The sequence below is a fragment of the Falco naumanni genome, chromosome 3 (assembly GCF_017639655.2).
Source record: "Falco naumanni isolate bFalNau1 chromosome 3, bFalNau1.pat, whole genome shotgun sequence".
NCBI lineage: Eukaryota > Metazoa > Chordata > Aves > Falconiformes > Falconidae > Falco > Falco naumanni.
This window is the reverse complement of record NC_054056.1, coordinates 116,668,795-116,683,283: the sequence shown is the minus strand read 5'-3', so window position 1 is coordinate 116,683,283 and position 14,489 is coordinate 116,668,795.

Genomic DNA, 14,489 nt, shown 5'->3' with positions numbered 1-14,489 from the left:
AGTATCTGGATAGACCTACAGAAAAATGTACTGAATTGTAGAAATTGTCACAGTGGGGAGTAGCACTGGCAAAGAATAGGAAGAGCTATGATAAAAGGACTGCACTTTGGAAAAAAAAGTGAGCTGTATAGCATGTGGCTGAGCTGAAGCAAGTACACATAAAGTTGGGCCTTATTCTTAGAGCAGACTCATGGCCCTGCATAAAGCGCTGTGCATACACAAGTAACAGTCTTCCAATTCTCAGTAAACTGCAGGAGCAGGAAAGACAAGACATACTCCCGGGTTACAATAACCAATTCCTTCTCTATCTGTCCATTCTTATATCACAAGAGGAAAGAAGGAGATGAAGAGGAAAATACAGCAAGATGGAAGTGCAGGGAGAAAAACTGATCATCACTGCTGATATCTTCAATCTCTTCTTGCCATTTTGGTTTTTCATAAAATTTTTCTTGCTTTTAGTGTGTTTATTTCGCTTTTTAATTATTTTAATTAGAACTACATTTTAATCTTTGCTTTGGTTTGCAAATTGTTGTCATGTCTACATGCCCATTTCAGATAGTTGTTCTTCTTAAATTGCTTTCATTTTCCTCAGTTTATTGAACCTTCCTGTTTGCTAAAGGTCTTACTTTTATTCACTCAAATTTAAAGAAAAAGAAAGGTAAAATATTTGGATGAAATACTATAGTAAATTAAACACTTAACAGATCCTACTGAATTGATGCCCAATTAGTCAAAAGTAGTTAGCATAAAGAGGCACAATTAAAATCATTGCCCATGTCAGCAGACAAATCAATATGGTACCTATATAATCAGTTAGTTCCTCTCAATCCATAAAATTAATCAGGTGCAAAACGGCACTTACTGCACTCAAGAGATGCAGTGAATGTTCAGAGCAAGGAATTTTTAAATAGCCAGAGTGTCCAAGCAATTACTCTTCAAGACTGTCATGTGTGACATGGAGGTAAAATTACTTGGCATGCCTTTTTCCTTCAGCTTCCATCATCTGTGGTGCTGTCTATGGGTCAAGCCTACCAGTGTCCATTTTTCTCTATAGTCTTTTCTAGCTTTGCAAACAGGTCATAGGAATAACGTCTTTCATACATAAGCTTTCAAGCAATTTTGAAAGCAAGATTTTTGCCATCTTCAGGTTTTCACATATACATTTCCAGTCAATACAAGCAAAAAGGAGGTTTTATATCTCTCTAAACTATAGGAAAAGGTATTTTCATATGTACCAGGAATAATGTCTGCTGCCAAGAAAACTCTAGGGAAGAAAAGTACATCTGGTGTCATTGGTTCCACCTTTTCAGTGTTCCATATTATAATTACCTGTCCTTACTGCTAAATGCAGAGGAATTAAGAGGAAAGAAAGTCATATAACTTTTGCTTCCCTCTGATTCACCATGCTTGCTGAGCTAGATTAGGAGGGAAACAAATATAAAATTAGGGAAGTGGTTTAGTGGTGGACTTGGCAGTGCTAGGTTAATGGTTGGACTCTATGATCTTAAAGGTCTTTTCCAACCTAAATGATTCTATGATTCTGTGAAAATCACCTGATTATTTTTTTTTCTAAAGGATTGTATCTTGGCTAGAAACTGTAAGTATAAAATAGAGTTCAGGATGAAAACATTATGTTTTTGTTGAAACAGGAAGCCTGCAGAGGTGCTAAATCAAATAGCCAGCATCTTAATCAGTATGACAAGGACTGAAGATCTGATCCATGTAACATTTTTGTAAGGCATAGAGTAGTGTCATGTGAGCTGGGGACCTGAGATCTGCTGCTGCTATTCCTACCTGCTGAGGGTTGGTACAGAGGGAGGCCAGAAAAAAACTTGCACAAGTAAGGTTCACAGTTTTCCTATGATAAAGGGCATCTTGATTTTTTTTTCTTGCCCCTACTTTACTCTCCACTCCTTGCTGATGCAGTCTCTGCCTTTAGACTCTGAAATCTGGGGTATGTATGTGGGAATCATCTACCTTCTGGGCAGACACAAGTCAGCTCACAGGAAATTTGGCTAGAGTGAGATATCTGTGCAGGGGAGATCACTGAGAGGACATCCAGCAACATTACTAGAAGAGAACCCCAATGGTAACTAAGAAGGAACCCGTGCAATTGGGCTGTACCAAAGAGGCTACTGGAAAGAGCAAAAGCAGCAGGTCCCTCTGGTTCTTGGGAGTCACCATGAGACAAGAGACGGCCAGTACATTTAGAGTTAAGAACCATTCAGCACAGATGTTCCCAGCAGCAATGAGTTTCCTCTTCTCCTGTTCTCTGTGCAATTGTCATGTGGATGGCTGACTAGCTGTCTGTCATTACATGGCCAGGAACCTTAGAAGAAAAGTAAAACAAGCTAAAACATTGCCTTTAGTGAAATCTTTAAGGAGACCAGTTACAGTATCAGTCTTCATGCTGGGGTTCTGGCTTTATTGGCTTGAACATAAGTATGTGTTAAACAGCTGTTAAACAACAAAATAAATGTGTAATGCTGAGGTCTTACAATAGGTGTACCTACTATTCTCATCATTGATTGTGATATGTTCAGGGAAGGCATTTGCAAACACCCAGGTAATTTAGGAACATGCGCTCCATTGTATTTCTCTTTACTTAATCTTCATCTAAATGTTTTTGAAAATACTATTCAGTTATGGTATGGGCAAACAATGGGATAGAAATAATATTTTTTAAAAAAAGCCAACTAACCCCCCCAAAATAAGGTAGCATTCAAAAAAATGAAGAGGCAAGTTTTTTAAAGTCTTTGATAAAAAGGCTGAATAACTGCTGCTTTGCAGGAGTCGGTGTAGATACTTAAGGATGCTATGGAATTAGCTTAGGAACTACTTTTCATTTACTGAGAGAATAGATTAAAATTGCAAATTGCAAATTGCAAATGTTACTGTGTCAAATAGTCTATTTAATAATTTAGCTTCCTTGCTTCTCAGTGAAAAAGAGATGTTTTCTGAGAGGATAGAAGGTGATAAAAAAGTTTCATTATACAGAATGGTCAGTATAGAAGAAATCAGTAGCTCTGAGAAAATAGGCAAGTATTTCATTATTTATCTACACATAGTTTCTGATAAGGCAAAACCATATGCTTTCATCTCTGTTGTTCATCTTTTCCTGAATGTTAAGCATATGACCTTTAAATCTTCAGACTCTGTGAGAGAGGGTAATTTAGACTAAACTATGAAGGAAATTACAGGGGTTTATTTGCCATGTTTCTAATACGACAGATTGTTCAAAGAGGCTTGTGAAATTTTTGCCCTAATTTTTGAATCTTACTGAAATGTATTTTTCCCGTCAAATTAAGTTTTTCTTAAATTTTGCTCTCTTCCTTGTGGGCTAGAATAATACCACATTTGTGTAAACAAATTGTCTATTTTTGCGTACGAACTGGGTAGATTTTTACCAGGATTACTGTCCAGAATGTGTAGAAATCCATCACAACCTCAGAGCAAAAGTAACTATTAACTACATAGCTGGCATGCTGTGTAACAACAGTGGTGTCTTTCAATGGGGACACTGCAGAAAGCTCTAGGCTACCTCAACCCTCCTGCATATTAAGTATATATACATGAAGACATAGTGCAAAGAAAACAGTGCTATTTAAATTCAGACCCTACCTTTCTACTTGGTAATTTCCCCTGCATATTTCTGTATACCGAGTCAAATTTTATTTCGTTGTTATGTAGTCCCATAGCAGGCTTGTCTCAGCTTCAAGTGAAGTTAAATGGCTGATATTGAAGATAGTTACTTTGATGGAAGAAGATAGATGTAATCTGAACCTAGGCTAGAAATACCATTAATGAGAATGTAATTGCTGCCTCGAAAACACTTGTCATGTATATTTTCTATAAATATTACCTCCACTCAACCAGTGAATTGTGACGATTGAAGGCCTTGAAGAAAGGGTTATTGGGGGGACAGAGGATGGACAAATCCTGAATGATTTAAAAATAAGCATGTTATTCTAGAGAGGTTTTGAATATCCCTGCAGACTTCTGTTTCTTTATCTCACTTGTCTTGAAGTCGTGTAATTTGTTGGTTATGTAAGCATTGTTTGGAAACAAATAATTGCATGAGAAAAAACCCTAGACACTAATCTGTCCAGAATTTGCACTGTGTATGTGTACATGCACACATACGTATATATAATAAACTACAGATGCTTAGCTTTTGGTTTGGTTTGGTTTTAGCATTTCCTTGTATATCAGTAAGAATCTAGGAACAGGAGGTGAAAAGATTTTCAGAGGAGGAAAGCACCACAGATTTTCGCTGACTTCCAGTGGGAGCTATCCATCTTACCCTTCTCAATGGCTAAAAATCTTTCTGCAATGTATAGAGCTGTGTAATCTGTTCAGTGTACTCCCTATATCAGCTACTTGGAATATTACAATACCAAGACATCGCAGTAATGCAGTGAGAAAGGTGGTGGTGGTGGTGGGGGTTGTGTTTGATTTTTCTATTTTATCAAAAGATTTGTAAGCCTAAAGCTGATACAGAATATGTGCGTGTTCTCACAGTACAAGGTTGCTAAGTACTGCAGAATTTTTCCCATGATGGTACAATGAATGATTATTCACTGTCTTGTCTCACACTTCACCCTTAGAGGGTCCTAAAAGGCTTCTGGCTGTTCCATGCATCTCTTAATCTAAAATTCCGTCTAGAATGAAAAATACCCACCTTGCTGTTTGAGTTGTGAATATACTGTGGGGTGAGAAAAAAAACCACCACATTATCAACTTTTGAAAAGCAGGTTAGTTCTTCATTTCCCAACTTAACGAACAACAGGTTGTCAATCCCCTGCTGAAGTCTCCAGGCACCACCACAAAACTGAAAATGCTTCAATAAAACCAGTTACTGAGGCAAGAAGGTGAAATTTACTGACCTGCAATATATTAGTTTTAGACAACATCTGACAGATGTTCCCTACTTATTCTTTAAAAATCGATGAATAAGAAATGTTTTTGTAAAGCTAGTTGTTTTAACTATAGCTGTATCAAGGAGTCGTCATAAGCAAATCAGTGATAGATTCATAATGATGTCAGATCCCCAAGAGGTTTACTCTTTTTGTTTGCTATTGTATTTTCAAAATTACAGTAGTTTATGTCCTTAGTTGGTGTTATACTGTCCTAGTCACACTAGCACTTCTTATCACTGGAAAAATTTATTAGTTAGGCACTGAGAGATGAGTTCTCAAAGTTTGTACTATAGTCTTACGGTAGTTCAAACAGTTTTATTTCCACTAGGTGGAGCATTGTTATCGCAGCAGAATCTTTAAGTTAAAAAGGGGCTTTTGAAGTCAAAAGAAAAAATAGAGTTGGAGAATTTAGATCCAGATCTAGATAAGTTTTTGTGAAGTGTGTGAGGGATAAAGTATGCAAACTTCTGTATTCCAGCTTGATTGGTCTGACTTCTTACCTTGTGAATTCTGTCTCCCTGGTTCATCATTATCCTTTCAGGCTTTGATTGAAAAAGTGAATATTTTAAGGTAAAAGACACGGGGTTCTGAGTCCTTTTAGCATTACTAGTCTGAAAAAACATCAAGATGGCTGTTATGGTTCAGATTTCTGTGTCTAGAGGATGGGTTGGCAAGAATTTAAATTAGGATGGTTTAGGATACTATATTTAATTACTAGTTTTGTAAAAAACACCATGAATTTGATGCCATTATATTTCTAACAGACTCCAAAGGGAGTAAAATTGGAAGCTAAAAATTCACTGCTAAGAGCTGCCTTTTTTGAAATGGGATAAGGTGCAATTGAAACTGGGGAAAGAGTAAGAGTAGCCAACTTAGGTTTCTCAGGCCAAACTGGAAATTCAGAGCTTTAGCAGATCACTATTAACTTTAAGTGCACTCAGAAGCACAAAAATGCTAAGATGATTGCACAAATGCATGACAAAACATGGATGCTATATTCACTCATTTTAGAGAGAATTGTGTGTAGATACTCCTGGCTATCACTGTTGACACGTCCTCTTGTGTTTTCAATACTACTTTTAGCTGAAATCATCTGAGTATGAGTGGTGGATCATCTGTTTCTGATGTCTCTGTGGTGGAGCATCACATCCTCAAGAAAGCCTTGTCAAGGCTCGTACATTTTCTTGTTGCTTTTTCTTAGTTGGTTGCTTTTTTCTTAATTTTTAGCCTGGTATAAAAGAGTTAAAACGCTTTGTAGGTGTGTATAACTATTTAGGTGCATTGAACCTAACACTTTGTCCCACACACAGGAAAGTATGAACAAGTCTGCAGTGCTGTAGTTGGGTCACTGTAGAATTTCCAAAAGGATGAACCTGGCCATATGGGGACCTTCAGTTTCCAGTAATTTCAATTAGAAATGGCACCTGCAGCAGAAGAGCATTCAGGAGCAGCTGGTTTGTGTTGTGTTGTTAAATAAGCCACTCTGCATGCAGCAGCAGATGACAGGTAGGCTGTTACAGCTGAAGTAGTCTGTGTCTGCTCAGCAAAGTAGACAAGTTTCTGATGCTAATATTGTGGGTGGATGCATGCATGCACGCACCTATACTGCATTAAAACCTGTGTGCAAGTAAATGCAAATTAGCTTAAAGTAAATTAGTTCAGGTATCAATTGCAGTATGGACCTCAGCCTTGGCTAGCTGTCCAAGAATGAATGCGCTGTGTTGCTGAGATGTATCTGAAGGCCTGAGCTCTTAGAGCACTGAAGGCTTTCTTCCTTTGACCTTGTGCCTTTCTGACTCCAGCTGAAGGCATTATTTACTCTAATGTCCATTAAAGAACACTTGTCATGTTTACAGTATCCTGGATATTTGATGTAGAGTCCTCCTGTGTTAAAACTGAGTAACCCTTTGTAACTGGATATGTATGGATCTTCTTAGGGTAAAAGAACAGTAATGAAATGGTAAAGTGAACATTGACAGACAGAGGTGTAATAATTTGTAAACCCAAGCAATGTAGCTTATTCATTACATTTCTCCTGCACATTCTTGTGTCAGTAGAGAAGAAAAATATGCTTAACAACTTGATTATTGCTTCAAATATGTCTTAGAACAGGCGACTTACCCTTACATCACAACACTGGTCCACTCTGAGGGGTGACTAACTAGCTTAGTCAGTACTTTAAATATAACTTCTTTAAAGACAGTTGCATAACTTCTTAAAAGACAGCTGATGACTGTTTTGTCATCAAACAGTTGACAAAATGGTAGATACCAACCAAAATTATTTTATTGGGCTTCATGTCCTTTTCTGGGATGTTACTTTTTACAATATATCTGACAGCCTAGCATAATGGAGGGCTATTGAAAAGAAGAGTAAAATTTTGAAATGGTTTCTTCAGCTATGGCTTTGTAACTCACCTAAATTGTCCTAAATTGCAGGAAAATACATATTATTTATTTTGTAAATAATAGCTGAAAAACTCAACTAGATATAGATTGAATTCAAAGTTAATGTTTTGCCAGATGAGAGAAACCCAATGTGAAGAAGCTTTTCTGTAACTATCCACAGAATAAAAAGTTTGAGAACACACAGCACTCCAGAACCTTGTTTGGTCCCCCTGCCTTTCAAGTCAATCATGTTATCAAATTAATAATAAAATTTTTCTTTGTGTGAGACCTGATGAATAACATGTAGTAGATTAAGGAAAACATTCCAGTTTCTGTAGCCAGTTAAGTCCCTGTTTGTGTAGTGTTTTGCTTGTCGTCTAGTGATAACTGAGAGCTATTTTGTTTAATACCTTGGAATACAATTAAATCAATAAAATGTTTATGGTCATTGTTAAAAGAGTGAAGTATCTTCCACCTATTGAAATATAACTGACAAGTTTAGTGTGAAACATTATAAAAAAATACACTGCCATTTATATTTGTCTGTGCTATTTCTAAATGTGTCTTAGAATGTGGTGTGAAGTCTGTGTGATCTACCGGTTGGCAGGACAAAAGGAAAGACAAACTACATGTTAATTTGTATTATGAAGATATCATAAGAAACTGCATCAATATATAGTCCAAACTCAGTTTTCACATACAATCACTGATCAAGTACAAATTTTACTATGAGATTGAAACATTACATGGGACTTCTAAAAAAGTTAAGGTTTACGGTTTAGGGAGACTGTAACAGTCTTTCTTGGCTTTACAATATATGACTCTACAGGCTCTTTTAGGTGTTACTGAGTGTCGTCTATGGGATGAGCACTCTCAGTGCCATTTTTTGTTTTTTTTACTGGGCTCTAAGAGTGCCCTACTTCATCCCAGCTCCATGATGGGAGGAAAAAAATCACTGGTGTGTCCAGCTTCTCTTAAAAAGACATGAACTAGAACAAATGCAAGAACAAGAAAGGAAATCTATTTCTTCCATAGATTGTCTCCTGGGTATGATGAGAACATGAGTATTTCAGGATACCCCAGAATCTGGGGACTGAGTCATCATTGCCATTTTCCTTTTTCCTTCACCCATTGTTTACATAGATTTATTTGTAGCTTGTATTTCCTCTTCTAGCAAGAAAGTTATTTAAGCAAAACTTTTTTCAGTTTTTAAATTACAGACATTTAAATTCAGAATTTTCATTCTCAAGTCCTTCACATTTCTATTTTCCCCTTTACCTTAAGCTTTTTCAGGACTGTTTTCAGCTTTGAAGAGATGACACTTTCAAAGAGCCGGGAACAGCCTATTTCCCTCTATGCCACTGGTCAGATGTCCCGTTTTTCTGGCATTTCCTTAATGGCTGACAAGGAAGCAGAAGTTCTTCCACTTGATGCTTTTGAGGCTAGGTGATGAGATGGTCAGAGAAGAGTCTTTCCACCTTTACACCTAAAACATGGAAGCGTCTTATGTGGCTTTTCTTTACCTTTTTTTCCGGGGAAAAAAAGCTTTTCCTGCTCTTCTTTTGATACCTACTAAAGCACAGAGAATTCCTATTCAGTAACATACAGGTAGGAGCAATGATGAAAGTAACATCTCTTTTTTTTTCCCATGGAGATAGAAACACAAACGAGTGTCACTCCACTTCACTATGGTTGTAAGTCAGTAGAGGGCAGCAGTGTGCACGCCCACTAGTTACTACACTATAACGTACATTTTATTGATGTCTTAAAACGGATGGCTTACTATATTTATGATAAAATTTATTACAGGACATAGAGTTCATCATGCTGGAACAAACCATTTCGTTCATCTTGTCCAGTAAGCGGTTGACAGGGGCAATGAATAGCTGATGTCTCAGAGCAAGCATAAAAATATGCAAGATGCACTTAGCCCATTGTGCAGTGCCAAACCTCTGCAGGCGATTACCTAACACCCTCAGGCATGAAATCTGATTACCTTATTATCATCTTAACTTGCATAGGCATGGAGTCTTAGCAATGCTATTAGTTATCCATTTCTCTTTACAAGGTAAATGTACTGTTTGCCTCAACGAGTTCCTGTGACAATGAATTTCACAAACAGATGATGCAAACTTTTTTTTTTCCTTTTGATCAGTCTTGTTAACTGAATTTCAACAGCAGAAACATATGTTCATATGAAAAAATAATAGCTGATACTTGAATAGGTAATTAGTTTTAAAAAAAATTTTTAGACTGAAAATTTAGTCTGACCTTAATTAAAAATCCTAACATGGTGAGTTTTCCTTAGTAATAGTGATTTTAAAAAATAACAGAATTTGGAGTTTCTTTTTCAAAAGGGAGAGAGAGAGCGCTTTTCTCCATGTCCTACAAGGACTGAAACTCACACTAATTTTAAAATGAATCCTGAGATTCTCATGTAGTCACATGGAACTAAGAGCCAAGGATTTAAGATAATGATGAAACAGGGCAAGACTTGCAAAATTCAATAAGTTGATAACAGTGGCTTTATAATAGCTACATAAAAGGAAGCCCATCCTAAGCTACAATGCCCTTGACAAACTTACATTTACTAGTCTTAAGCAGGCTCGATTGATTAACCACTGACAGTCCTACCAAAGGAAATATGACAAAAACCTAACAGGACTTGCAATCCAAATAGCTATAGTCTCGTGACTTCAATTCCTTCCCTCCTCCCCTTTGCAAGCAAGCTGGGAGAAAAGATATGCCTTGAAAAACAGCTTATAAGAAGCTGAGTTTTCTGTGTAGTCAAACTTCTTACATTACTGTTGATGAAATTTGCATATTTGGACTTTAAAGAACAGGATTGAATGCCTGCTCTTTGGTCATTTTGTTGGAGTACGACCATGGCTAACCATCTCCCACTCTAAATCACCCGTGGTCTGCTATGAATTTGAAATCACATATGGTTAATGTGGTGGCTTGATCCTGACTACACGCCAGGTACCCACATGTCCTGGTTTCAGCTGGGAGAGAGATAATTTTCTTCTTAGTAGCTGGTGCAGGGCTGTGTTTTGGATTTTGTGTAAGAACAATGTTGACAGCACACTGATGGTTTTGGTTATTGCTGGGTGATGTTTATACTAAGTCAAGGACTTTCCAGTTCCTTGGGCCCTGCCAGCCAGAGGGCTGGAGGGGGGGAGGGGACACAGCCAGGACAGGTGACCCAAGCTAGCCAAAGAGATATTCCATACTATAGGACATCATGCTGAGTATATAAACTGGGGGAAGGAGAAGGAAGGTGGGGACATTTGGCATTATGATGTTTGTCTTCCCCAGTAACTGTTACACGTGACAGAGCCCTGCTGTCCTGGGGATGGCCGAACACCTGCCTGCCCATAGGGAGTGGGGAATGAATTCTTTGTTTTGCTTTGCCTGTGTGTGTGACTTTTGCTTTAGTTATTAAATTGGTTTTATCTCAACCCTTGACTGTTACCTTGCTTTCCAATTCTCCTCCCCATCCCCCTGGGTGACAGGGAAGGAGCAAGTAGTTGTGTGGTACTTATTTACCAGCTGGGGTTAAACCATGACACCACCAAAGCCACTCTATCATTGCCCTCCTCTGCTGGAGGATTTCTGGAGGGCAATTTCATATAATGAAATGCTCGTGGGTTGAGATAAAGACAGTGAAGGATCACTCACCAATTACTGTCATGGGCAAAATACGACTTGGAGGAATTAATTTAGCTTATTACCAATCAAATCGGAGTAGGATAATGAAAAATAAAACCAAATCTTCAAACACCTTCTCCCCATCCCTCCCTTCTTCCTGGGCTTAACTTCTTTCCCAGTTTTCTCTACTTCCTTCCCCACTGAGTGGCACAGGTGGATGGGCAATGGGAGCTGCCATCAGTTCATTACACATTGTCTCTGCTGCTCCTTCCTCCCCAGGGGAAGGACTCCACACACTCTTCTCCTACTCCGATATGGGTCCCTCTCACGGGAGACAGTCCTCCAAGAACTTATCCAGTGTGAGTCTTTCCCATGGGCTGCAGTTCTTCATGAACTGCTCCAGCATGTGTCCCTTCCATGAGGTGCAGTCCTGCAGGAACAGACCGGTACAGCAGGGGTCCCTTCCATGGGGTGACAAGTCCTGCCAGCAAACCTGCTCCAGCATGGGCTCCTCTCCACATGTGTCTACAGGTCCTGCTAGAAGCCTGCTCCAGCATGGAGTCCATGGGTCATAGCCTCCTTTGGGCATCCATCTGCTCCATTGCGGGCTCCTCCACAGGCTACAGGTGGATGTCTGCTCCACCATGGACTTCCATGGGCTGCAGGGGGACAGCTTGCCTCACCATGGTCTTCACCACTCTCTGTTCCAGCACCTGGAGCACCTCCTCCCCTTCCTTCTTCACTGACCTTGGTGTATGCACCATTGTTTCTCTCACACATTCTCACTCCTTTTTCCCACTGCAGTTGCTGTTGTGCAGGGTTTTTTTTTCCCTTCTTAAATATATTATCTCAGAGATGCTACCACTGTCACTGATGGCCTTGGCCTTGGCCAGAAGCAGGTCCATCTTGGAGCTGGCTGGCATTGGCTCCATTGGACACAGAAAGCTTCCAGCAGTTTCTCACAGAAGCTACCCTGGTAGGCCCCCCTGCTATGAAAACCTTGCTATGCAAATCCAACACAGTTAATTACTCTTTTCATAGGTTTCCATATGCTATATCTTCTCTTTTAAATGCCAGTGAAATAGCACTTTGCTGTAGACTTTACTGCAGTGCATAAATCTGGCATCATTTTCTGCTGTAAAGAAGCAAGGAAGTGTCAGATGTCAGACTGCATATAATGTCATAAAAGGTCCATGCAGAAAATGCAATAGTGAGTTAAGCATCTGGTTATAAATATCTGGATTATTTTTTTTGTTCCACTCTTTTTTTAATTTTTGTTTCCTACGGATACAATGCTAAAAGAGTTGAGAAAATAGATATAAGGATGAAATAGGAAGGTCTATTTGAATTGCGCAGAGAAAGAGACCATCAGCATGCTGAAATGAAATCTTCCCCTCTTGGTGTCTTTACTTCACAGCAAAAAGAGAAGCTGACGGAAACAGTACTTGCAGTGTCCTAGAAATAATGGAGATACTCCCAGATGACAAGCTGAGGTGCATTAAAGAAAAGGGGAAAATGAACAGTACACATGAGTGGTTTACCTCCTATTCATTCATTGCTTTCAGCAGCACAAATATCAGAAAAGCAGACACAGTCTTGTTCCTTATTCTTCTCATTACTTCTCCCAGGGCCATATGTATTTCACATTAAACAGTTGTGGATTAAACACAAAAGCAGTCCTGAGTGCTGGAAACTCATACTCTTTCACCTGTGTGTGCTAGGCTCTGGGATATGGAGTCATATGCTCCTTTTCTCACCTTGCCACACTGAATATTGCGTCATCTTCTGCATATTCAGCTATTTGGACCAGAGTACGTATTTTTTGGTAGTTCTGAGAGCAGACATTACTGGAAAAAAAATAGATTTCTAGTGTCCACAGTGTAACTACACTGTTCTCTGTCATTATTTGCTGCCTGCATATGGTTGAATTTGGTCTCTTTACAGCCTGACAGGTAATCTTAGACCTGTTACTACAATAAAATTCCATGCCAGCATGAAGTCTCAGTTTCTATAGTTTTGTCAGCTACATACATAAAACTTTTTCCTTTGGTCTTTGCCATTCTGCCTCATATTACAAAGTTAATTTCTATAGACCTTCCCTGGAATGGTTTTGATTCTTTAGAGGTGGGGTCGTGGGGTGTGTGCGGGCGGGAAGGGTGGTGTTGGGTTTTGGCTTTCAGCCTTTCCAGTAATATAGAAACTGGGGCTCCAGATACTATTAGGATCTTTCCCATTAAATTTTAAGTCAGATGCTACTGGCTGGAAGGATATTTCAGGTCCTGGGATTTACACATAGCTCATGTTTTCGCTAATCTGGCCACTGCTGGTTACATTTTGGACAAAATAATCAGTAAAATGACCAGACTTCTGGTATTTCCAGCAGTAGGCAAATAAGCCTACTGTCATTTGCTTCTCTGTGTCATTTGCTACTCGACTTCAGAGCATGCTGAATCACAACTAGGGTGCTGCCTGGTTCCTCTTCACTGGAAACCTGCCTGTCTCAGGCTGTGGTTGCTATGGAGTTACTTTCTGTCTTCCAGCCTGGAGATGTCTGACTTCCTTAGCCACTTCTACCTGTGGCATTTGATTCTCATGCTGATCCCTTTGTTCCAAGCCTGTGACCGGGAGCCCTGTGCCCTAGCTCGGTAGTACTGCTCCTTTCGAGCTTACGGATCCATTCCATTTCATATGTCAATGTAATAGCTTTATTAAGCAGCACTCAACTGCTTTTGGCTGCAGAACAGCAGTTACAAGGGGACCCTGCTCGAGAGAGATGTGCATTCCTCAGGAGATGAAGCCATGCATTTCTAAACAAGTAAAGGATTTATATAGAAACATAATTTTTTTTAAAAAATACTGGAATTTGTTTTCTTCTGTTCTTTTAATGATTGGACTTCAGATGGAACAAACAGAGAGACAGGAAGGACATAATACACCATACAGAAAAATAAGTGAGAACAAAGGGAGTGATTTGAGAAGAAAATTGAAAGCTTAGTTTTTCAGTTCTGTGGCTCTGGTAATTGTCTTCCAGAATGTAAATACATTTAATTTCTTCTGAAGGAAAGAGATTTCTTTTTAATAAAATTTACACCACAGCAAAAATCTTTTCCCTTTTTTTTTTTTTTTAAATAACTCTTCAATACTTCAATTTATGCCTTGCATACCAGATAGTCTCATCTTTCCATTATATTTAATACTTGTGCTGAATGGTTTTCATTTGCTAGTTTGCTACTGTAAATGGAATTCATTAATCTGAGGCAAAAGTAATTATAACAAAGAACATAAAATATCAGATTATTAAGATGGTATCTTTCTCTGTCAAGATGGGTTACTTCAATCCATTCATCATCTCATAGAAACACTAAGTTACTTTGGAAAGAATGTGTCCTGAATCTAAATCTGAGGACATACCTAAGTGTATGTCTTGTACTTAAGAAAAAGAAACACTCAAGTATAATATCTGCAGTATGCCTGGTATATTAAAGGTTGATTGTTAAATGTCTGGTTATTTCACTTCTGTTTTAAAATGTGA